The sequence below is a fragment of the Cherax quadricarinatus genome, chromosome 15, assembly GCF_038502225.1.
Source record: "Cherax quadricarinatus isolate ZL_2023a chromosome 15, ASM3850222v1, whole genome shotgun sequence".
NCBI lineage: Eukaryota > Metazoa > Arthropoda > Malacostraca > Decapoda > Parastacidae > Cherax > Cherax quadricarinatus.
In genome coordinates this window covers 22,611,061-22,638,303 of record NC_091306.1, presented here as the reverse complement: position 1 = coordinate 22,638,303, position 27,243 = coordinate 22,611,061, and positions in this window count along the sequence as shown.

The window sequence follows — 27,243 nt, the reverse complement described above, 5'->3', positions numbered from 1 at the left end:
GTGTCAAGACGTATGGAACAATTCTGAACAGATGGAAGAGGACTTGATACAGGGATCACACCAGATATTCTATAACCCCGTACGAATTTCGCGCTTCTCCATGAACATAACATTTTAATAATTTAATAAAATTTTGTACTAAATTACAGTAAATTCATTAAAATCATTCGAAGGGAAGAGAAAAACCTGGTTCTCAATAAATCATTTATTAGAACGTAACAAACAAATGCTCAATACCTAGAGTTGAACTCATATTTTCTTATGAGGGGAATGCTGATGTCTTGCCCTCACGAGTCTTGTATCAAACATTATGTGTGTGTATGTATGTGTGTGTGTGTGTGTGTGTGTGTGTGTGTGTGTGTGTGTGTGTGTGTGTATGTGTGTGTGTGTGTGTGTGTGTGTGTGTGTGTGTGTGTGTGTGTGTGTGTGTGTGTGTGTGTGTGTTAGTTGTGTGTGTGTGTGTGTGTGTGTGTGTGTGTGTGTGTGTGTTAGATGTGTGTGTGTGTGTGTGTGTGTGTGTGTTAGTTGTGTGTGTGTGTGTGTGTGTGTGTGTGTGTGTGTGTTAGATGTGTGTGTGTGTGTGTGTGTGTGTGTGTGTGTGTGTGTGTGTGTGTGTGTGTGTGTGTTTGTTGTGTGTGTGTGTGTGTGTGTGTGTGTGTGTGTGTGTGTGCGCTCACCTATTTGTGGTTGCAGGGGTCGAGTCTTAGCTCCTGGCCCTGCCTCTTCACCGGTTGCTACTGGGCCCTCTGTACTCACCTATTTGTACTCACCTATTTGTGGTTGCAGGGGTCGAGTCACAGCTCCTGCCCCCGCCTCTTCGCTGATTGCTACTAGGTCCTCTCTCTCCCTGCTCCATGAGCTCTATCATACCTCGCCTTAAAACTATGTATGGTTCCCGCCTCCACTACGTCACTTTCTAGGCTATTCCACGGCCTGACTACTCTATGACTGAAGAAATACTTCCTAACATCCCTTTGATTCATCTGAGTCTTCAACTTCCAATTGTGACCTCTTGTGTCTGTGTCCCTTCTCTGGAACATCCCGTCTTTGTCCACCTTGTCTATTCCGCGCAGTATTTTATATGTCGTTATCATGTCTCCCCTGACCCTCCTGTCCTCCAGTGTCGTCAGGCCGATTTCCCTCAACCTTTCTTCGTAGGACAATCCCCGTAGCTCTGGGACTAGTCTTGTTGCAAACCTTTGCACTTTCTCTAATTTCTTGACGTGCTTGACTAGGTGTGGATTCCAAACTGGTGCTGCATACTCCAGTATGGGCCTGACATAAATGGTATACAGAGTCTTAAACGAATCCTTACTGAGGTATCGGAACGCTATCCGTAGGTTTGCCAGGCGCCCGTATGCTGCAGCAGTTATCTGATTGATGTGCGCCTCAGGAGATATGCTCGGTGTTATACTCACCCCCAGGTCTTTTTCCTTGAGTGAGGTTTGCAGTCTTTGGCCATCTAAACTATATTGTGTCTGCGGTCTTCTTTGCCCTTCCCCAATCTTCATGACTTTGCATTTGGCAGGGTTAAATTCAAGGAGCCAGTTGCTGGACCAGGCTTGTAGCCTGTCCAGGTCTCTTTGTAGTCCTGCCTGATCCTCATCCGATTTGATTCTTCTCATTAACTTCGCATCATCTGCAAACAAGGACACTTCTGAGTCTATCCCTTCAGTTATGTCGTTCACATATACCAAGAACAGCACAGGTCCTAGGACTGACCCCTGTGGAACCCCGCTTGTCACAGGCGCCCACTCTGACACCTCGTCGCGTACCATGACTCGTTGTTGCCTCCCTGACAGGTATTCTCTGATCCATTGCAGTGCCTTTCCTGTTATGTGTGCCTGATCCTCTAGCTTTTGCAGTAACCTCTTGTGAGGAACTGTGTCGAAGGCCTTCTTGCAGTCCAAAAATATGCAGTCGATCCACCCCTCTCTCTCTTGTCTTACTTCTGTCACCTTGTCATAAAACTCTAGTAGGTTTGTGACACAGGATTTTCCTTCCCTGAAACCGTGCTGGTTGTCAATTATACACTTGTTTCTTTCCAGGTGCCCCACCACTCTCCTCCTGATGATCTTCTCCATGACCTTGCATACTATACACGTTAGTGATACAGGTCTGTAGTTTAGTGCCTCATGTCTGTCTCCCTTTTTAAAAATTGGGACTACATTTGCCATTTTCCATACCTCAGGGAGTTGCCCAGTTTCAAGTGATGTGTTGAAGATCTTTGTTAATGGCTCACACAATATCTCTGCTCCCTCTTTAAGGACCCATGGAGAGATGTTGTCTGGTCCCACCGCCTTTGAGGTGTCAAGTTCGCATAGCAGCTTCTTCACCTCCTCCTTGGTTATATGTACCTCATCCAGCACTTGCGGGTGTGCCCCCCTGTTCTGATTTCCTGGAGTCCTACTGGGTTCCACTGTAAATACCTCTTTAAATCTTGTGTTGAGCTCCTGACATACCTCTTGGTCGTTTCTTGTGAATTCCCCATCACCCTTCCTCAGTCTGATTACCTGGTCCTTGACTGTTGTTTTCCTCCTGATGTGGCTGTACAACAGCTTCGGGTCAGTCTTTACTTTTGATGCTATGTCATTTTCATATTGTCTCTGAGCCTCCCTTCTTATCTGTGCATATTCGTTTCTGGCTCTTCGGCTGATTTCTTTATTTTCCTGAGTTCTCTGTCTTCTGTACCTTTTCCATTCTCTAGTACACCTAGTTTTTGCCTCCCTACACCTTTGGGTGAACCAAGGACTCGTTCTGTTCTTCCCATTATTTCTGTTTCCCTTGGGAACAAACCTCTCCTCTGCCTCCTTGCATTTTGTTGCTACATAGTCCATCATTTCTTGTACTGGTTTTCCTGTCAGTTCCCTCTCCCACTGAATGTCTTGAAGGAAGTTCCTCATGCCTGAGTAATTCCCCCTTTTGTAGTTTGGTTTTTCCCAGCCTATTCCTGCTACTCTCTCCACTTGGAGCTCAACTATGTAGTCGAAGCACAGAACCACATGATCACTAGCTCCCAGAGGCCTTTCATACATGATACCCTCGATGTCCGAACTACTCATGGTGAATACAAGGTCCAGTCTTGCTGGTTCATCCTCTCCTCTCTCTCTGGTAGTGTCTCTAACATGTTGATGCATGAGGTTTTCCAGTACCACATCCATCATCTTGGCTCTCCATGTTTCGGGACCCCCATGGGGCTCCAGGTTTTCCCAGTCAATCTCCTTGTGATTGAAATCACCCATAACTAGTAACTTTGCTCCTCCCATGTGTGCTCTCCTGGCCACCTCGGCTAGTGTGTCGATCATTGCTCTGTTGCTCTCATCATATTCTTCTCTTGGCCTCCTGCAGTTCTGTGGTGGGTTGTACATTACTGCAATTATCACCTTATGTCCCTCAGACTGGATTGTTCCTACTAAGTAGTCCCTTTCGCCCATGCCATCCATTCCTTCCATTTTCTCAAAATCCCACTGGTTTTTAATGAGCAGTGCAACTCCTCCTCCCCCTCTCCTCCCTCTGTCTTTCCTGAGGATTTGGTATCCGGATGGAAAGATTGAATCTGTTATTATTCTGGTGAGTTTTGTTTCTGTGAGTGCTATTATGTCTGGGGATGTCTCTTTGATTCTTTCGTGCCACTCCTCATACTTGTTTGTTATTCCATCTGCATTTGTATACCACACCTTCAACTTCTTTTCTAAGACTGTGGTCTGGGAGGTATATTGGGGTTGGGGAAGTGGGAGACCTGGTAAGGAACTATGGGTTGTTGCTGTAGGGGTGGAGTTTGTAATGTAGTGGGTGGGGGCATTGGATGTGGCATGGGTGTTTTGATTTAGAGTGTTTGGTTGCACTGGGGTTGACCTGGTTGGGAGGCTTCTATAGGAAGTTGTGAGGGAGGCTGTATTTGATCTTCTTCCTGGGTCTGGGATCTCCTGTCTGTCTTCTCCATCCCCTCTCTTTCCTCCTTTCGCCTTTGTAACATCTCTCTCAGTTTCTGCCTTTCTTCTTGTGATCTGTCGCGGTCGAGATACACCTTCCTGTATGCCGGTATGTCCCTTAATCGTGCTTTCTCCTGCAGGATCCTGGACCGAGTCGCTTCTGCCTTGAAGGTCACTTTCACTGGCCGGGTTCTTTTTTTTACAAACCCCCCTATTCTCCGAAAATTTTCCAGCTGGGTCATGTCGTCTTCTCCTATTGCTTTCATGATGCTTTCAATTGCTTTTTTTTCCCCTTGTTTTCTTGCTTCATATGTTTCCCCTTCAGCTTCCTGGAGCCCATACACAAAGACTGACCTCACCCTTTCATTCTCCCACTGCTTATCCCTGTGTATCCCCTCATTTAATTTGGTTTCCTGCACTGCAGCTTTCCTTTCTTCAGTTTCACTGGCTAATGTACTTGGGCTCAGTGGCCTGTCATTTTCCCTTCTCGGCTTTCCTTGGGCTCTGTTGTTGTCTGTTAGGGCCTCCACATAAAGCTTAGCTCTTTCATTTACTACAGTCTCCTCTGATAGAGCCTCCCCATGCAGTTGTGCCCCTTCTTTCCCTACAGTCCCCTTATTTGTGGCTGAGGTAGCAGTCTCTGTTGTCAATCCCAAAATGTTCTTTAGTTCTTTAGGCTGTTTCAGATTTTTTAGTTCCTCTTCTAAACTCTGTATCCTAGCCTCTGCTGCTTTGATATGCAGCTCCCACTTCCTGCTTTCCATATCTATCCTCTCTTCCATTCTCATGCTAAGTTCTTCTAGTTTCTTTTCCCATTCATGATCTCTTTTTATGAGCTCTGCTGCCCAATCTTCCTTTGCAGCTTCCTCCTCCTGTCCCTTGGTTTTTCTTGTTGCTCTCTGACAACCCATTTTTGTTTTATCCTGATTGCCTCAGAGTGGGAAACCTATGTAGTTCTGTATGTTAGGTTAGTAGTGTGTATGTCAGAGTGTGGGGGGGGGAGGTAGTGGAGGAACTGTGGGAGAGGAGTGGGGAGGGGTCAGGAGGGTCTGGGTGAACTGGGGAGGGGAGGGTGAACGAGGGAGGGGAGGGATCAGGGGAAGAAGTGAGTTGTCGGTGGTGAATCAGGGGGGGGTCGGTGGTGAGTGTATGTGTGAGTCTGGATATGTGTGTGTGTGTGAGTCTGGATATGTATGTGTGTGTGTGTGTGTGTGTGTGTGTGTGAGAGTCTGGATATGTGTAATCTTGTGTGGAATTATGTGTGGGTTTATTATGTACTGAAAGGTAGGTGGCTTGTGGTTTGTAGTGTAGTCTCAGTGGTCCTTTCTGCCCACAACTTCTTGTGACCTGACCCCCAACCTCCTGGGGCTTGACCGGCACGTACTTACAGTGTGTGTGTGTGTGTGTGTGTGTGTATGTGTGTATGTGTGTGTGTGTATGTGTGTATGTGTGTGTGTGTGTGTGTATATGTGTGTGTGTGGGGGGGGAGGTATGCAGGGAGATACTGTTAATACATACCAGTAATTCTGGGTTATAAAAAGCGATAATTGCTACTAGGGTCTAAAGCTTCAAAAAGTGTCTGCCCTTGTGTGTGTGTTAGGGAGGGATGGTTAGGGGGGGGGGTAGATCCGTTATACCTCTCTGTTCTGTCTTTCCTGGAAATGCTACACTCCTCGCTTATTGTTCTTTCTGGATTTATGTATCAATTATTGCTGTTATTATCCTATTCCTTGTTCACGTTTAGAGAGGACTTCCTAGCTTCCTAAGTGTTCTTACTACTAATAACTACTGTAATAGCTTGCAGGAGTGAGTGACCAGTATCTAACAGCGATGCAAGACCAAGCCAAGCCAAAAATGCGACATGCAAACCACAATATAGGTGATACTTGCGCTGGCAACGGTCGTGCCAAGTTGCCAGATGCTGATGACGTAGTCTTAGTCTTCGTACGTAGCCTAAATCCCTATTTTGGAGATCCTTCATCCGTGATGATTATAACCACATGTGCTCATACGTCCCTCGTTCCTCACGCGATTTCACTTTTCACTTATGATATTATACACTTCACATTATATACACTTCACTTTATATGTATAATGGCACACAACTTGTCGTGACGTCACTGCTTCAGGCCTACCGCTGCCTAGTAGACCAAAACGTTTGGATAATTTTGGATAATGGATAATTTCAGGCTTTCTCACGACTTTTTCTAACTAATAACTTTAGCTATCACTCGTATTATTGCTCACTGACGATGTCACTACCACTGATTACTGTTAGTAGTCACTGCACCCTTAAAAACACTAGGATTCTCGGAGCCTTGTGTGCCCACGTCTGCACCCACGGACCCACGCTGAGTGTGTGTGTGTGTGTACTCACCTATTTGTGGTTGCAGGGGTCGGGTCTTAGCTCCTGGCCCCGCCTCTTCACCGGTTGCTACTGGGCCCTCTCTCTCCCCGCTCCATGAGCTTTATCAAACCTCGTCTTAAAACTGTGTATGGTTCCTGCATCCACTACGTCATTTTCTAGGCTATTCCACTGCCTTACAACTCTATGACTGAAGAAATACTTCCTACTATCTCTCTGACTCATTTGTGTCTTCAACTTCCAATTGTGGCCTCTTGTTTCTGTGTCCCCTCCCTGGAACATCCTGTCTTTGTCCACCTTGTCTATTCCACGCAGTATTTTATATGTCGTTATCATGTCTCCCCTGACCCTCCTGTCCTCCAGTGTCGTCAGGCCGATTTCCCTTAATCTTTCTTCATAGGACATTCCCCTTAGCTCTGGAACTAACCTTGTCGCAAACCTTTGTACTTTCTCTAGTTTCTTGACGTGCTTTATCAAGTGCGGGTTCCAAACAGGTGCTGCATACTCCAGTATGGGCCTGACATACACGGTGTACAGTGTCTTGAATGATTCCTTACTAAGGTATCGGAATGCTGTTCTCAGGTTTGCCAGGCGCCCATATGCTGCAGCAGTTATCTGATTGATGTGTGATTCCGGAGACATGCTCGGTGTTATACTCACCCCAAGATCTTTCTCCTTGAGTGAGGTTTGCAGTCTTTGGCCACCTAGCCTATACTCTGTCTGTGGTCTTCTGTGCCCTTCCCCTATCTTCATGACTTTGCATTTGGCAGGATTAAATTCGAGAAGCCATTTGCTGGATCAGGTGTCCAGTCTGTCCAGTGTGTGTGTTTGTACTCATCTAATTGTACTCACCTAATTGTGGTTGCAGGGGTCGAGACTCAGCTCCTGGCCCCGCCTCTTCACTGATCGCTACTAGGTCCTCTCCCTCTCTGCTTCCTGAGCTTTGTCATACCTCTTCTTAAAACTATGTATGGTTCCTGCCTCCACTACTTCACTTGCCAGGCTATTCCACTTCCTGACGACTCTACGACTGAAGAAATACTTCCTAACGTCCCTGTGACTGGTCTGAGCCTTCAGATTCCAGTGTGTGTGTTTGTACTCATCTAATTGTACTCACCTAATTGTGGTTGCAGGGGTCGAGACTCAGCTCCTGGCCCCGCCTCTTCACTGATCGCTACTAGGTCCTCTCCCTCTCTGCTTCCTGAGTTTTGTCATACCTCTTCTTAAAACTATGTATGGTTCCTGCCTCCACTACTTCACTTGCCAGGCTATTCCACTTCCTGACGACTCTATGACTGAAGAAATACTTCCTAACGTCCCTGTGACTGGTCTGAGCCTTCAGCTTCCAGTTGTGACCCCTTGTTTCTGTGTCCCCTCTCTGGAACATCCTATCTCTGTCCACCTTGTCTATTCCCCGCAGTATCTTGTATGTCGTTATCATGCCTCCCCTGACCCTTCTGTCCTCCAGTGTCGTCAGTCCGATTTCCCTCAACCTTTCCTCGTACGACATTCCCCTGAGCTCTGGGACTAGCCTTGTTGCAAACCTTTGTATTTTCTCTAACTTCTTGACGTGCTTGACCAGGTGTGGGTTCCAGACTGGTGCTGCATACTCCAGTATGGGCCTAACATACACAGTGTACAGTGTCTTGAACGATTCCTTATTAAGGTATCGGAATGCTATTCTCAGGTTTGCCAGGCACCTGTATGCTGCAGCAGTTATTTGGTTGATGTGTGCCTCCGGTGACGTGCTCGGTGTTATGGTCACCCCAAGGTCTTTCTCCCTGAGTGAGGAGAGTGTGTGTGTGTGTGTGTGTGTGTGTGTGTGTGTGTGTGTGTGTGTGTGTCGTGCCTAATAGGTAAAACTGGTCACTTAGCAAGAGCTCATTTAAAATTAAGTCCTTTCTAAAATTTTCTCTTAAACGTTTAAAGGAATATTTTTATCATTAATGTTAATGTAAAACTTTATAATTTTACACCAAAAGAATCTTAGAAAACTTACCTAACCTTATTATAACAAGCGCAAATTATTTTAGCCTAATCCAACTAATTAACTTTAATGAGGAAATTAAATCTTCAGAGTACAAAACAAATTCTGGCCACAAAATAGAGCGAAACACCAACGTCAAAGACCTGGGAGTGATTATGTCGGAGGATCTCACCTTCAAGGACCATAACATTGTATCAATCGCATCTGCTAGAAAAATGACAGGATGGATAATGAGAACCTTCAAAACTAGGGAGGCCAAGCCCATGATGACACTCTTCAGGTCACTTGTTCTATCTAGGCTGGAATATTGCTGCACACTAACAGCACCTTTCAAGGCAGGTGAAATTGCTGACCTAGAAAATGTACAGAGAACCTTCATGGCACGCATAACGGAGATAAAACACCTCAATTACTGGGAGCGCTTGAGGTTCCTGAACCTGTATTCCCTGGAACGCAGGCGGGAGAGATACATGATTATATACACCTGGAAAATCCAAGAGGGACTAGTACCGAACTTGCACACGAAAATCACTCACTACGAAAGCAAAAGACTTGGCAGACGATGCACCATCCCCCCAATGAAAAGCAGGGGTGTCACTAGGACGTTAAGAGACCATACAATAAGTGTCAGGGGCCCGAGACTGTTCAACTGCCTCCCAGCACACATAAGGGGGATTACCAACAGACCCCTGGCAGTCTTCAAGCTGGCACTGGACAAGCACCTAAAGTCAGTTCCTGATCAGCCGGGCTGTGGCTCGTACGTTGGTTTGCGTGCAGCCAGCAGCAACAGCCTGGTTGATCAGGCTCTGATCCACCAGGAGGCCTGGTCACAGACCGGGCCGCGGGGGCGTTGACCCCCGGAACTCTCTCCAGGTAAACTCCAGGTAAACAATAATTTAATACTAAACACAGTGAAATATATTTTTTTCATTAGGTTCAGAATGATTTTTGCGAGATTATTGCATATATATATATGCATACAATATATGCATACAATATGAAGTTCAATGATGAGAAATTTCAATTACTCAGATATGATAAACAGGAGGAAATTAAATCTTCATCAGAGTACAAAACAAATTCTGGCCACAAAATAGAGCGAAACACCAACGTCAAAGACTTGGGAGTGATCATGTCGAAGGATCTCACCTTCAAGGACCATAACATTGTATCAATCGCATCTGCTAGAAAAATGACAGGATGGATAATGAGAACCTTCAAAACTAGGGAGGCCAAGCCCATGATGACACTCTTCAGGTCACTTGTTCTATCTAGGCTGGAATATTGCTGCACACTAACAGCACCTTTCAAGGCAGGTGAAATTGCTGACCTAGAAAATGTACAGAGAACCTTCACGGCGCGCATAACGGAGATAAAACACCTCAATTACTGGGAGCGCTTGAGGTTCCTGAACCTGTATTCCCTGGAACGCAGGCGGGAGAGATACATGATTATATACACCTGGAAAATCCTAGAGGGACTAGTACCGAACTTGCATACGAAAATCACCATCCCCCCAATGAAAAGCAGGGGTGTCACTAGCACGTTAAGAGACCATACAATAAGTGTCAGGGGCCCGAGACTGTTCAACTGCCTCCCAGCATACATAAGGGGGATTACCAACAGACCCCTGGCAGTCTTCAAGCTGGCACTGGACAAGCACCTAAAGTTGGTTCCTGACCAGCCGGGCTGTGGCTTGTACGTTGGTTTGCGTGCAGCCAGCAGCAACAGCCTGGTTGATCAGGCTCTGATCCACCAGGAGGCCTGGTCACAGACCGGGCAGCGGGGGCGTTGACCCCCGGAACTCTCTCCAGGTAAACTCCAGGTACAGAAATTTTCGGTTGTGTGATATGGCAAGATGAGCGTTGCTATTTAAGCCAAGATCGCAAGTTTTACATCTTCGGCACGATATATATATATATATGTATATGTATATATATATATATATATATATATATATATATATATATATATATATATATATATATATATATATATATATATATATATATATATGTCGTGCCGAATATGTAAAACTGGTCAATTAGCAAGAACTCATTTAAAATTAAGTCCGTTCTAATTTTTTTTTTCTTATACGTTTAAAGATATATTTTTTTTCATTAATGTTAATATAAAAATTTTTAATTTTGCACCAAAAGAATCTTAGAGAACTTACCTAACCTTATTATAACAAGAGTAATTTATTTTAGCCTAACCCAACTAAATATATTTTAGATTTGTTTAAAATAATTTAATACTAAAAAAAATAGTGAAATATATTTTTTTTCGTTAGGTTCCGAATGATTTTGGCGAAATTATTGCATACAGATACAGATACTAATGCCGGAAAAAAAATCCCCCCCCAGTACCAACAATACCACCAGTCCGATAACGATCGACACCATGCGTAACCCTTCTAGGGTAGGGTAGGTGCCTGAGCCCGAGCCTTTAGCTCATAAGACTGTCATTCCCATTAGCCCCCTTGGGGCGGGGATGGTAGACCAGAGAGGCCTAGCTTGTGGCTAGGCCTGGGGACAGTTGTTCCCAAAGATGAGGAGGTACTTGTGCCTCCTCCCATGGGAGACTTAGGTCTCAGACACTCCCTAAAGAGGGAGCCAAGGCCGGGCCACCACTTGGAAAAGGCCCGGGCCGGGAGAATACCGGCTAATCTTTAATAATAATAATAAGTCCGATAACATTCTTCTTTGCAAATATACAGGGTCTAAAGCCAGCAACAAACAACAAAATACCTTTCATCCGTGGACTGCTTGCAGAGGCAAAGGCAATGTTCGTGGCTTTCACTGAGACCCACATAAAGGATCACTTGGACAACGAAATATGGATCCCAGGTTACAACCTATACAGATGTGACAGAGTGAACAGGCAAAAGGGGGGGGGGGTTGGCCTGTACATTGCAGAGTCACTTGTTTGCACAGAACTGCTTAATGCCTCAAATGATGTAGTGGAAGTTTTAGCAGTAAAGGTCGAGAACCAAAACCTAGTCATTGTGGTAGTCTACAAGCCTCCGGATGCAACATCCCTGCAATTCCAGGAACAGCTGTTAAAAATTGACCACTGTCTGGAAAATCTTCCAGCTCCTGCACCCAACATCTTGCTCCTGGGGGAATTCAGCTTAAGGCACCTAAAATGGAGGAATATAGCAAATAATATTGTTGCAGTAATAACACCAGGAGGCAGCTCTGATGAAAACTCACACTCACACGAGCTTTTAAATCTCTGCACAAAATTCAATTTAAACCAGCAAATAATAGAGCCTACTAGACTGGAGAATACACTAGACCTCATCTTCACTAACAATGATGATCTGATAAGAAATGTCACCATATCAAAAACAATATACTCAGATCACAACATAATTGAGGTTCAGACATGTATGCGTGGAGCCCCAGACCGACATAATGAGACTAGTCACGAGGGAGGATTCACCAATTTCAACTTCAATAACAAAAACATAAAGTGGGACCAAGTAAACCAAGTCCTAACCGATATAAGCTGGGAAGATATACTAAGCAACACAGACCCCAACTTATGCCTAGAACAGATTAACTCGGTGGCACTCGATGTATGCACAAGGCTTATTCCTCTAAGAAAAAGGAGGATTAGATGTAAAATAGAAAGAGACAGGCGCTCCCTTTACAGGCGACGGAAAAGAATAACAGAGCGGCTAAAAGAGGTCAATATATCTGAAATGCGTAGGGAGACACTGGTCAGAGAAATAGCAAGCATCGAACTTAAGCTAAAAGAATCCTTTAGGAGTCAGGAATCGCGGGAAGAACTAAAAGCCATAAATGAAATCGAAAGAAACCCAAAGTATTTCTTCTCCTATGCCAAATCAAAATCGAGAACAACGTCCAGTATTGGGCCCCTACTTAAACAAGATGGGTCCTACACAGATGACAGCAAGGAAATGAGTGAGCTACTCAAGTCCCAATATGACTCAGTTTTTAGCAAGCCGCTAACCGGACTGAGAGTCGAAGATCAAAATGAATTTTTTATGAGAGAGCCACAAAATTTGATTAACACACGCCTATCCGATGTTATCCAGACGCCAAATGACTTCGAACAGGCGATAAATGACATGCCCATGCACTCTGCCCCAGGGCCAGACTCATGGAACTCTGTGTTCATCAACAACTGCAAGAAGCCCCTATCACGAGCCTTTTCCATCCTATAAAGAGGGAGCATAGACACGGGGGTCGTCCCACAGTTACTAAAAACAACAGACATAGCCCCACTCCACAAAGGGGGCAGTAAAGCAACAGCAAAGAACTACAGACCAATAGCGCTAACATCCCATATCATAAAAATCTTTGAAAGGGTCCTAAGAAGCAAGATCACCACCCATCTAGAAACCCATCAGTTACACAACCCAGGGCAACATGGGTTTAGAACAGGTCGCTCCTGTCTGTCTCAACTATTGGATCACTACGACAAGGTCCTAAATGCACTAGAAGATAAAAAGAATGCAGATGTAAAATATACAGACTTTGCAAAAGCCTTCGACAAGTGTGACCATGGCGTAATAGCGCACAAAATGCATGCTAAAGGAATAACAGGAAAAGTCGGTCGATGGATCTATAATTTCCTCACTAACAGAACACAGAGAGTAGTCGTCAACAGAGTAAAGTCCGAGGCAGCTACGGTGAAAAGCTCTGTTCCACAAGGCACAGTACTCGCTCCAATCTTGTTCCTCATCCTCATATCCGACATAGACAAGGATGTCAGCCACAGCACTGTGTCTTCCTTTGCAGATGACACCCGAATCTGCATGACAGTGTCTTCCATTGCAGACACTGCAAGGCTCCAGGCGGACATCAACCAAATCTTTCAGTGGGCTGCAGAAAACAATATGAAGTTCAACGATGAGAAATTTCAATTACTCAGATATGGTAAACATGAGGAAATTAAATCTTCATCAGAGTACAAAACAAATTCTGGCCACAAAATAGAGCGAAACACCAACGTCAAAGACCTGGGAGTGATCATGTCGGAGGATCTCACCTTCAAGGACCATAACATTGTATCAATCGCATCTGCTAGAAAAATGACAGGATGGATAATGAGAACCTTCAAAACTAGGGAGGCCAAGCCCATGATGACACTCTTCAGGTCACTTGTTCTATCTAGGCTGGAATATTGCTGCACACTAACAGCACCTTTCAAGGCAGGTGAAATTGCCGACCTAGAAAATGTACAGAGAACTTTCACCGCGCGCATAACGGAGATAAAACACCTCAATTACTGGGAGCGCTTGAGGTTCCTAAACCTGTATTCCCTGGAACGCAGGAGGGAGAGATACATGATTATATACACCTGGAAAATCCTAGAGGGACTAGTACCGAACTTGCACACGAAAATCACTCACTACGAAAGCAAAAGACTTGGCAGACGATGCACCATCCCCCCAATGAAAAGCAGGGGTGTCACTAGGACGTTAAGAGACCATACAATAAGTGTCAGGGGCCCGAGACTGTTCAACTGCCTCCCAGCACACATAAGGGGGATTACCAACAGACCCCTGGCAGTCTTCAAGCTGGCACTGGACAAGCACCTAAAGTCAGTTCCTGATCAGCCGGGCTGTGGCTCGTACGTTGGTTTGCGTGCAGCCAGCAGCAACAGCCTGGTTGATCAGGCTCTGATCCACCAGGAGGCCTGGTCACAGACCGGGCCGCGGGGGCGTTGACCCCCGGAACTCTCTCCAGGTAAACTCCAGGTAAACACAAATTTTCACTTGTCCTATATGGCAAGATGAGCATTGCTATTTAAGCCAAGATCGCAAGTTCTGCGTATTCGGCACGACATATATATATATATATATTTTTTTTTTTTTTTTTTTTCAACAAGTCGGTCGTCTCCCACCGAGGCAGGGTGACCCAAAAAAGAAAGAAAATCCCCAAAAAGAAAATACTTTCATCATCATTCAACACTTTCACCACACTCACACATTATCACTGCTTTTGCAGAGGTGCTCAGAATATAACAGTTTAGAAGGATATACGTATAGAGATACACAACATATCCCTCCAAACTGCCAATATCCCAAACCCCTCCTTTAAAGTGCAGGCATTGTACTTCCCATTTCCAGGACTCAAGTCCGACTATATGAAAATAACCGGTTTCCCTGAATCCCTTCACTAAATATTACCCTGCTCACACTCCAACAGATCGTCAGGTCCCAAGTATCATTCGTCTCCATTCACTCCTATCTAACACGCTCATGCACGCTTGCTGGAAGTCCAAGCCCCTCACCCACAAAACCTCCTTTACCCCCTCTTTCCAACCCTTTCGAGGACGACCCCTACCCCTCTTTCCTTCCCCTATAGATTTATATGCTTTCCATGTCATTCTACTTTGATCCATTCTCTCTAAATGACCAAACCACCTCAACAACCCCTCTTCTGCCCTCTGACTAATGCTTTTATTAACTCCACACCTTCTCCTAATTTCCACACTCCGAATTTTCTGCATAATATTTACACCACACATTGCCCTTAGACAGGACATCTCCACTGCCTCCAACCGTCTCCTCGCTGCTGCATTTACCACCCAAGCTTCACATCCATATAAGAGTGTTGGTACTACTATACTTTCATACATTCCCTTCTTTGCCTCCATAGATAACGTTTTTTGACTCCACATATACCTCAACGCACCACTCACCTTTTTTCCCTCATCAATTCTATGATTAACCTCATCCTTCATAAATCCATCCGCCGACACGTCAACTCCCAAGTATCTGAAAACATATATATATATATATATATATATATATATATATATATATATATATATATATATATATATATATATATATATATATATATATATATATATATATATATATATATATATATATATATATATATATATATATATATATATATATATATAAATATATATATAAATATATATATATATATATATATATATATATATATATATATATATATATATATATATATATATATATATATATTGTAGGTAGTAGGTTGGTAGACAGCAACCACCCAGGGGAGTACTACCGTCCTGCCAAGTGAGTGTGAAACAAAAGCCTGTAATTGTTTCACATGATGGTAGGATTGCTGGTGTCTTTTGTTTGTCTCATAAATATGCAAGATTACAGGTATGTCTTGCTACTTCTACTTACACTTAGGTCACACTACACATACATGTACATGTTTATTTATACACACTCATCTGAGTTTTCTTTGATTTTATCTTAATAGTTCTTGGTCTTATTACTTTTCCTTTTATATCCATGGGGAAGTGGACTAGGAATCTTTCCTCCGTAAGCCATGCGTGTTGAGAAAGTCAACTAAAATGCCGGGAACAATGGGCTAGTAACCCCTTTTCCTGTAATAATTACTAAAAAGAATAATAAGAAGAAAATTGTCGAAGTGGGAGGTCTGAATGTGCGTGGATGTTGAGAAAATTATAAGAAAGAGACGATTGTGGATGTTGTGAATGAGAAGAAGCTGGATGTCCTGGCTTTAAAATAAACAAAGCTGAAGGGGGCGGGAGAGTTTTAGTGGAGAGGAATAAATGGGATTAGGTCAGGGGTTTCAAATAGAGTTAGAGCTAAAGAAGGAGTAGCAATAATGTTGAAGGATAAGTTATGGCATGAAAAGAGGGACTATAAATGTATTAATTCAAGGATTATGTGGTGTAAAATAAAGATTGGATGTGAAAAGTGGGTTATAGTAAGTGTATATGCACCTGGAGAAGAGAGAAGTGTAGAGGAGAGAGAGAAAGAGATTTTGGGAAATGTTGAGTGAATGCGTGGGGAGTTTTGAACCAAGTGTGAGAGTAATGGTGGTTGGGGATTTCAATGCTAAAGTGGGCAAAAATGTTGTGGAGGGAGTAGTAGGTAAATTTGGGGTGCCAGGGGTAAATGAAAATGGGGAGCCTTTAATTGAGCTATGTGTAGAAAGAGGTTTGGTAATAAGTAATACATATTTTATGAAGAAGAGGATAAATAAATATACAAGGTATGATTTATTTTTTTTTTTTTATTATCACACCGGCCGATTCCCACCAAGGCAGGGTGGCCCGAAAAAGAAAAACTTTCACCATCATTCACTCCATCACTGTCTTGCCAGAAGGGTGCTTTACACTACAGTTTTTAAACTGCAACATTAACACCCCTCCTTCAGAGTGCAGGCACTGTACTTCCCATCTCCAGGACTCAAGTCCGGCCTGCCGGTTTCCCTGAATCCCTTCATAAATGTTACTTTGCTCACACTCCAACAGCACGTCAAGTATTAAAAACCATTTGTCTCCATTCACTCCTATCAAACACGCTCAAGCATGCCTGCTGGAAGTCCAAGCCCCTCGCACACAAAACCTCCTTTACCCCCTCCCTCCAACCCTTCCTAGGCCGACCCCTACCCCGCCTTCCTTCCACTACAGACTGATACACTCTTGAAGTCATTCTGTTTCGCTCCATTCTCTCTACATGTCCGAACCACCTCAACAACCCTTCCTCAGCCCTCTGGACAACAGTTTTGGTAATCCCGCACCTCCTCCTAACTTCCAAACTACGAATTCTCTGCATTATATTCACACCACACATTGCCCTCAGACATGACATCTCCACTGCCTCCAGCCTTCTCCTCGCTGCAACATTCATCACCCACGCTTCACACCCATATAAGAGCGTTGGTAAAACTATACTCTCATACATTCCCCTCTTTGCCTCCAAGGACAAAGTTCTTTGTCTCCACAGACTCCTAAGTGCACCACTCACTCTTTTTCCCTCATCAATTCTATGATTCACCTCATCTTTCATAGACCCATCCGCTGACACGTCCACTCCCAAATATCTGAATACGTTCACCTCCTCCATACTCTCTCCCTCCAATCTGATATTCAATCTTTCATCACCTAATCTTTTTGTTATCCTCATAACCTTACTCTTTCCTGTATTCACCTTTAATTTTCTTCTTTTGCACACCCTACCAAATTCATCCACCAATCTCTGCAACTTCTCTTCAGAATCTCCCAAGAGCACAGTGTCATCAGCAAAGAGCAGCTGTGACAACTCCCACTTTGTGTGTGATTCTTTATCTTTTAACTCCACGCCTCTTGCCAAGACCCTCGCATTTACTTCTCTTACAACCCCATCTATAAATATATTAAACAACCACGGTGACATCACACATCCTTGTCTAAGGCCTACTTTTACTGGGAAAAAATTTCCCTCTTTCCTACATACTCTAACTTGAGCCTCACTATCCTCGTAAAAACTCTTCACTGCTTTCAGTAACCTACCTCCTACACCATACACTTGCAACATCTGCCACATTGCCCCCCTATCCACCCTGTCATACGCCTTTTCCAAATCCATAAATGCCACAAAGACCTCTTTAGCCTTATCTAAATACTGTTCACTTATATGTTTCACTGTAAACACCTGGTCCACACACCCCCTACCTTTCCTAAAGCCTCCTTGTTCATCTGCTATCCTATTCTCCGTCTTACTCTTAATTCTTTCAATTATAACTCTACCATACACTTTACCAGGTACACTCAACAGACTTATCCCCCTATAATTTTTGCACTCTCTTTTATCCCCTTTGCCTTTATACAAAGGAACTATGCATGCTCTCTGCCAATCCCTAGGTACCTTACCCTCTTCCATACATTTATTAAACAATTGCACCAACCACTCCAAAACTATATCCCCACCTGCTTTTAACATTTCTATCTTTATCCCATCAATCCCGGCTGCCTTACCCCCTTTCATTTTACCTACTGCCTCACGAACTTCCCCCACACTCACAACTGGCTCTTCCTCACTCCTACAAGATGTTATTCCTCCTTGCCCTATACACGAAATCACAGCTTCCCTATCTTCATCAACATTTAACAATTCCTCAAAATATTCCTTCCATCTTCCCAATACCTCTAACTCTCCATTTAATAACTCTCCTCTCCTATTTTTAACTGACAAATCCATTTGTTCTCTAGGCTTTCTTAACTTGTTAATCTCACTCCAAAACTTTTTCTTATTTTCAACAAAATTTGTTGATAACATCTCACCCACTCTCTCATTTGCTCTCTTTTTACATTGCTTCACCACTCTCTTAACCTCTCTCTTTTTCTCCATATACTCTTCCCTCCTTGCATCACTTCTACTTTGTAAAAACTTCTCATATGCTAACTTTTTCTCCCTTACTACTCTCTTTACATCATCATTCCACCAATCGCTCCTCTTCCCTCCTGCACCCACTTTCCTGTAACCACAAACTTCTGCTGAACACTCTAACACTACATTTTTAAACCTACCCCATACCTCTTCGACCCCATTGCCTATGCTCTCATTAGCCCATCTATCCTCCAATAGCTGTTTATATCTTACCCTAACTGCCTCCTCTTTTAGTTTATAAACCTTCACCTCTCTCTTCCCTGATGCTTCTATTCTCCTTGTATCCCATCTACCTTTTACTCTCAGTGTAGCTACAACTAGAAAGTGATCTGATATATCTGTGGCCCCTCTATAAACATGTACATCCTGAAGTCTACTCAACAGTCTTTTATCTACCAATACATAATCCAACAAACTACTGTCATTTCGCCCTACATCATATCGTGTATACTTATTTATCCTCTTTTTCTTAAAATATGTATTACCTATAACTAAACCCCTTTCTATACAAAGTTCAATCAAAGGGCTCCCATTATCATTTACACCTGGCACCCCAAACTTACCTACCACACCCTCTCTAAAAGTTTCTCCTACTTTAGCATTCAAGTCCCCTACCACAATTACTCTCTCACTTGGTTCAAAGGCTCCTATACATTCACTTAACATCTCCCAAAATCTCTCTCTCTCCTCTGCATTCCTCTCTTCTCCAGGTGCATACACGCTTATTATGACCCACTTCTCGCATCCAACCTTTACTTTAATCCACATAATTCTTGAATTTACACATTCATATTCTCTTTTCTCCTTCCATAACTGATCATTTAACATTACTGCTACCCCTTCCTTTGCTCTAACTCTCTCAGATACTCCAGATTTAATCCCATTTATTTCCCCCCACTGAAACTCTCCTACCCCCTTCAGCTTTGTTTCGCTTAGGGCCAGGACATCCAACTTCTTTTCATTCATAACATCAGCAATCATCTGTTTCTTGTCATCCGCACTACATCCACGCACATTTAAGCAACCCAGTTTTATAAAGTTTTTCTTCTTCTCTTTTTTAGTAATTGTATACAGGAGAAGGGGTTACTAGCCCATTGCTCCCGGCATTTTAGTCGCCTCATACGACACGCATGGCTTACGGAGGAAAGATTCTTTTCCACTTCCCCATGGACAATAGAAGAAATAAAAAAGAACAAGAGCTATTTAGAAAAAGGAGAAAAACCTAGATGTATGTATATATATATATGCATGTGCGTGTCTGTGAAGTGTGACCAAAGTGTTAGTAGGAGTAGCAAGATATCCCTGTTATCTTAGCGTGTTTATGAGACAGAAAAAGAAACCAGCAATCCTACCATCATGCAAAACAATTACAGGTTTTTGTTTCACAGTCATCTGGCAGGACGGTAGTACTTCCCTGGGTGGTTGCTGTCTACCAACCTACTACTGATATAGCACGTAATGAAAGTAGTTTGTTAGAGTATGTATTGGTGGATAAAAGGTTGATGGGCAGGCTCCAGGATGTACACGTTTATAGAGGGGCAACTGATATATCGGATCATTATTTAGTTGTAGCTACAGTTAGAGTAAGAGGTACATGGGAAACAAGGAAAATGGCAACAACAAGCAAGAGGGAGGTGAAAGTGTAAAAACTAAGGGAGGAGGAAGTTCGGGTGAGATATAAGCAACTATTGGCAGAAAGGTGGGCTGGTGCAAGTATGAGTAATGGGGGGGTTGAAGAGGGTTGGAATAGTTTTAAAAATGCAGTATTAGAATGTGGGGCAGAAGTTTGTGGTTATAGGAGGGTGGGTGCAGGAGGAAAGAGGAGTAATTGGTGGAATGATGAAGTAAAGGGTGTGATAAAAGAGAAAAAGTTAGCTTATGAGAGGTTTTTACAAAGCAGAAGTGTTATAAGAAGAGTAGAGTATATGGAGAGTAAAAGAAAGGTGAAGAGAGTGGTGAGAGAATGCAAAAAGAGAGCAGATAATAGAGAGGGAGAGGCACTGTCGAGGATAAGATAAGATAAGATAAGATTTCTTTCGGATTTTTAACCCCGGAGGGTTAGCCACCCAGGATAACCCAAGAAAGTCAGTGCGTCATCGAGGACTGTCTAACTTATTTCCATTGGGGTCCTTAATCTTGTCCCCCAGGATGCGGCCCACACCAGTCGACTAACACCCAGGTACCTATTTGCTGCTAGGTGAACAGGACAACAGGTGTAAGGAAACGTGTCGAAATGTTTCCACCCGCCGGGAATCGAACCCGGGCCCTCTGTGTGTGAAGCGGGAGCTTTAGCCACCAGGCCACCGGGCCACCTAATGAATCTTAATGAAAATAAGAAAAAAATTTGGAGTGAGTTAAACAAGTTAAGAAAGCCTAGAGATCGAATGGATTTGTTAGTTAAAAACAGAGTAGGGGAGTTAGTAGATGGGGAGATGGAGGTTTTGGGTAGATGGCGAGAATATTTTGAGGAACTTTTAAATGTCGACGAAGAAAGGGAGGCAGTAATTTCATGCACTGGCCAGGGAGGTATACCATCTTTTAGGAGTGAAGAAGAACAGGATGTGAGTGTGGGGGAGGTGCATGAGGCATTACGTAGGATGAAAGGGGGTAAAGCAGCTGGAACTGACGGGATCATGACAGAAATGTTAAAAGCAGGGGGGACATAGTGTTGGAGTGGTTGGTATTTTTGTTTAATAAATGTATGAAAGAGGGGAAGGTACCTAGGGATTGGCAGAGAGCATGTATAGTACCTTTATATAAAGGGAAGAGGGACAAAAGAGACTGTAAAAATTATAGAGGAATAAGTTTACTGAGTATACCAGGAAAAGTGTACATCTCACCTCCTGGCGCTATAAAAGGCTCCATCCTGTCACTTCATCTCCATATTGTTTCATACTATGGAACAATGCTCTTCTCCAGACTGAGGGACTGACCACCTCAAAACTTTAAGGGTGATGGACTGATTACATCGTCTTCAAGTATCTTCTGCTTCTATCAACTTTTCTGTACTCGACTGAAGAAGCCTACTGTGTAGGCGAAATGTTTCGAAATAAAGATACCTAACTGTTGCATATGTGTCTTACCTAACAACCGGTAGGGTTATAATTGAAAGAATTAGAGGTAAGACAGAATGTAGGATTGCAGATGAGCAAGGAGGTTTCAGAGTGGGTAGGGGATGTGTAGATCAAGTGTTTACATTGAAGCATATATGTGAACAGTATTTAGATAAAGGTAGGGAAGTTTTTATTGCATTTATGGATTTAGAAAAGGCATATGATAGAGTGGATAGGGGAGTAATATGGCAGATGTTGCAGGTATATGGAATAGATAGTAAGTTACTAAATGCTGTAAAGAGTTTTTATGAGGATAGTGAGGCTCAGGTTATGGTGTGTAGAAGAGAGGGAGACTACTTGCCAGTAAAAGTAGGTCTTAGACAGGGCTGTGTAATGTCACCATGGTTGTTTAATATATTTATAGATGGGGCTGTAAAAGAAGTAAATGCTAGGGTGTTTGGAAAAGGGGTGGGATTAAATTATGGGAATCAAATACAAAATGGGAATTGACACAGTTACTTTTTGCTGATGATACTGTGTTTATGGGAGATTCTAAAGAAAAATTGCAAAGGTTAGTGGATGAGTTTGGGAGTGTGTGTAAAGGCAGAAAGTTGAAAGTCAACATAGAAAAGAGTAAAGTGATGAGGGTATCAAATGATTTAGATAAAGAAAAATTAGATATCAAATTGGGAAGGAGGGGTATGGAAGAATTGAATGTTTTCAGATTCTTGGGAGTTGACATGTCGGAGGATGGATTTATGAAGGATGAGGTTAATCATAGAACTGAAGAGGAAAAAAAGGTGAGTGGTGCATTGAGGTATATGTGGAGACAAAAAACGTTATCTATGGAGGCAAAGAAGGGAATGTATGAAAGTATAGTAGTACCAACACTCTTATATGAGTGTGAAGCTTGGGTTGTGAATCCAGTAGCGAAGAGGCAGTTGGAGGCAGTGGAGATGTCCTGTCTATGGGCAATGTGTGGTGTAAATATTATGCAGAAAATTCGGAGTGTGGATATTAGGAGAAGGTGTGGAGTTAATAAAAGTATTAGTCAGAGGGCTGAAGAGGGGTTGTTGAGGTGGTTTGGTCATTTAGAGAATGGATCAAAGTCGAATGACATGGAGAGCATATAAATATGTAGGGGAAGGAAGGCAGGGTAGGGGTCGTCCTCGAAAAGGTTGGAAGGAAGGGGTAAGGGAGGTTTTGTGGGCGAGGGGCTTGGACCTCCAGCAGGCGTGCATGAGCGTGTTCGATAGGAGTGAATGGAGAGGAATGGTATTTGGGACCTGACGATCTGTTGGAGTGTGAGCAGGGTAATATTTAGTGAAGGGATTCAGGGAAACTGGTTATTTTTATATAACCAGACTTGAGTCCTGGAAATTGGAAGTGCAGTGCCTGCACTCTAAAGGAGGGGTTTGGGATATTGGCAGTTTGGAGGGATATGTTGTGTATCTTTATACATATATGCTTCTAATCTGTTGTGTTCTGAGCACCTCTGCAAAAACAGTGATAATGTGTGAGTGTGGTGAAAGTGTTGAATGATGAAAGTATTTTCTTTTTGGGGATTTTCTTTCTTTTTTGGGTCACCCTGCCTCGGTGGGAGACGGCCTACTTGTTGAATATATATATATATATATATATATATATATATATATATATATATATATATATATATATATATATGTCGTGCCGAATATGTAAAACTGGTCAATTAGCAAGAACTCATTTAAAATTAAGTCCTTTATGAAATTTCCTCTTATACGTTTAAAGATATATTTTTTTCATTAATGTAAATGTAAATTTTTTTAATTTTGCACCAAAAGAATCTTAGAAAACTTACCTAACCTTATTATAACAAGAACAATTTATTTTAGCCTAACCCAACTAAATATATTTTAGATTTGTTTACAGTAATTTAATACTAAACAAACACAGTGAAATATATTTTTTTCGTTAGGTTCAGAATGATTTTGGCGAAATTATTGCGTACACAAATTTTCACTTGTCCTATATGGTAAGATGAGCATTGCTATTTAAGCCAAGATCACAAGTTCTGCCTATTCGGCACGACATATATATATATATATATATATATATATATATATATATATATCTATATACACGCCTGGAGAAAGTTCCGGGGTCAACGCCCCCGCGGCCCAGTCTGTGACCAGGCCTCATGGTGGATCAGAGCCTGATCAACCAGGCTGTTACTGCTAGCTGCACGCAATTCAATGTACGAGCCACAGCCCGGCTGGTTAGGTACCGACTTTAGGTGCTTGTCCAGTGCCTACTTGAGGACAGCCAGGGGTCTATTGGTAATCCCCCTTATGTATGCTGGGAGGCAGTTGAACAGTCTCAGGCCCCTGACACTATTTTATTGTCTCTTAACGTGCTAGTGACACCCCTGCTCTTCATTCGGGGGATGTTGCATCGTCTGCCGAGTCTTTTGCTTTCGTTGTGAGTGATTTTCGTGTGCAAGTTCGGTACTAGTCCCTCTTGGATTTTCCAAGTGTATATAATCATGTATCTCTCCCGCCTGCATTCCAGGGAGTACAGGTTCAGGAACTTCAAGCGCTCCTAGTAATTGAGGTGTTTTATCTCCGTTATGCGTGCCGTGAAGGTTCTCTGTACATTTTCTACGTCAGCAATTTCACCTGCCTTGAATGGTGCTGTTAGTGTGCAGCAATATTCCAGCCTAGATAGAACAAGCGACCTGAAGAGTGTCATCATGGGCTTTGCATCCCTACTTTTGAAGGTTCTCATTACCCATCCTGTCATTTTTTAGCAGATGCGATTGATACAATGTTATGGTCCTTGAAGGTGAGATCCTCTGACATGATCACTCCCAGGTCTTTGACGTTGGTTTTTCGCTCTATTTTGTGACCCGAATTTGTTTTGTACTCTGATGAAGTTTTAATTTCCTCATGCTTACCATATCGGAGTAATTGAAATTTCTCATCATTGAACTTCATATTGTTTTCTGCAGCCCACTGGAAGATTTGTTTGATGTCCGCCTGGAGCCTTGCAGTGTCTGCAATGGAAGACACTGTCATGCAGATTCAGGTGTCATCTGCATTATTATTATTATAATCAAAAAGAAGCGCTAAGCCACAAGGGCTATACAGCGGTGTCATCTGCAAAGGAAGACACGGTGCTGTGGCTGACATCCTTGTCAATGTCAGATATGAGGATGAGAAACAAGATGGGAGCGAGTACTGTGCCTTGTGGAACAGAGCTTTTCACCGTAGCCGCCTCAGACTTTACTCTGTTGACTACTACTCTTTGTGTTCTGTTTAAGAGGTAATTATAGATCCATCTACCAACTTTTCCTGTTATTCCTTTAGCATGCATTTTGTGCGCTATTACGCCATGGTCACACTTGGCGTAATAGCGCACAAAATGCGTGCTCCCTAACCCCCTCTCCATCACTTGTCTCTCTTATCCCCTCTCCATCACTTGTCTCTCTAACCCCCTCCCCATCACTTGCCTCCCAAACCCCCTCCCGTTTCCCTTGTCTCCCTAACCCCTTCCCCATCACTTGTATCCCTAACCCCCTTCCCATCACTTGTCTTCCTAATCCCCCTCCCCATTACATGTCTCCCTAATCATCCTCCCCATCACTTGTCTCCCTAACTCCCTCCCCATCACTTGTCTCCCTAACCCCCTTCCCATCACTTGTCTTCCTAATCCCCCTCCCCATTACATGTCTCCCTAATCATCCTCCCCATCACTTGTCTCCCTAACTCCCTCCCCATCACTTGTCTCCCTAACCCCCTCCCCATCACTTGTCTCCCTAACCCCTTACCTATCATTTGTATCCCTAACCCCCCTCCCATCACTTGTCTCCCTAATCCCCCTCCCCACTACATGTCTCCTTAATCATCCTCCCCATCACTTGTCTCCCTAATCCCCCTCCCCATTACATGTCTCCCTAATCATCCTCCCCATCACTTGTCTCCCTAACTCCCTCCCCATCACTTGTCTTCCTAACCCCCTCCCAATCACTTGTCTCTCTAACCCCCTCCCCATTACGTGTCTCCCTATCCCCCTCCCCATCACTTGTCTCTAACCCTCCTCCCCATCACTTGTCTACCTAGCCCTGTTTCCCCATCATTTGTCTCCCTAATCCCCCTCCCCAGCACTTAGTTTCCCTAACCCCCCTCTCCATCATTTGTCTCCCTAACCCCCTCCCCATCACTTGTCTCCCTAATCCCCTTCCCCATCACTTGTTTCATTAACCCCCTCCCCATCACTTGTTTCCCTAACTCCCTCCCTATCACTTGTCTCCCTAACTCCCTCCTTATCACTTGTCTCCCTAATCCCCTCATCACTTGTATCCCTACCTCCCTTCCCATCACTTGTTTCCCTAACCCTTCCCCATCACTTGTCTCCCTAGCCCCTTCCCCTAGTTTCCTCAACCCCCTCCCCTAGTCTCCCCAACCCCCTCCCCATCACTCGTCTTCCTAACCCCCTCGCCTTTCCCTTGTCTCTCTAACCCCTCCCCATCACTTACATCCTAACCCGCTTCTCATCACTTATCTCCCTAATCCCCCTTCCCATCACAAGTCTTCCTAATCATCCTCCACATCACTTGTCTCCCTAATCCCCCTCCCCATCACTTGTTTCCCTAACCTCCTCTCCATCACTTATCCCCCATAACCCCCTCCTCATCACCTGTCTCTCTAAGCCCCTCCCCATCACTTGTCTCCCTAACTCTCTCCCAATCAATTGTCTCCCTAACCCCTCCCCATCACTCGTCTTCCTAACTCCCTACCTATCGCCTGTCTCCCTAACCCCCTCCTTATTACTTGTATCCCTACCCCCCTTCCCATCACTTGTCTCCCTAACCCCTCCCCATCACTTGTCTTCCTAACCCCATCCTCTTTCCCTTGTCTCCCTAACGCCCTTCCCATCACTTGTCTCCCTAACCCCTCCCCATCACTTGTATCCCTAACCCTCCTCCCCATCATTTGTCTCCCTAACCCCCTCACCATCACTTGTCTCTAACCCCCTCCCCATCACTTGTCTCCCTAACCCCTTCCCCATCACTTGTCCCCTAACCCCCTCCTCATCACCTGTCTCTCTAAGCCCCTCCCATCACTTGTCTCCCTAATCCCCTCCCCATCACTTGCCTCCCTAACCCCCACCCCATCACTTGTCTCCCTAACCCCCTCCCCCTTCCCATGTCTCCCCAACCCCCTCCCCATCACTTGTCTCCCTTACCCCCTCCCCTTGTCTCCCTAACTCCCTTCCCATCACTTATCTCCCTAGACCCCCTCCCCATCACATGTCTCCCTAATCCTCCTCCCCCTCACTTGTCTCCCTAACCTCCCTCCCCATCACTTGTCTCCCTAACCCTCCCCCATCACTTGTCTCCTTAACCCTCCTCCCCATCATTTGTCTCCCTAACCCCCCTATCACTTGTCTCTCTAACCCTCCTCCCCATCACTTGTCTCCCTAACCCCTTCCCCATCACTTGTCTCCCTAGCCCCCACCCCATCACTTGTCTCCCTAACCCCCTCCCCATCACTTGTCTCCCTAGCCCCCACCCCATCACTTGTCTCCCTAATCCCCTCCCCATCACTTGTCTCCCTAGCCCCCACCCCATCACTTGTCCCCCTAACCCCCTCCCCTTGTCTCTCTAACTCCCTTCCCATCACTTGTCTAACTAACCCCCCTCCCCATCACATGTCTCCCTAATCATCCTCCCCATCACTTGTTTCCCTAACCCCCTC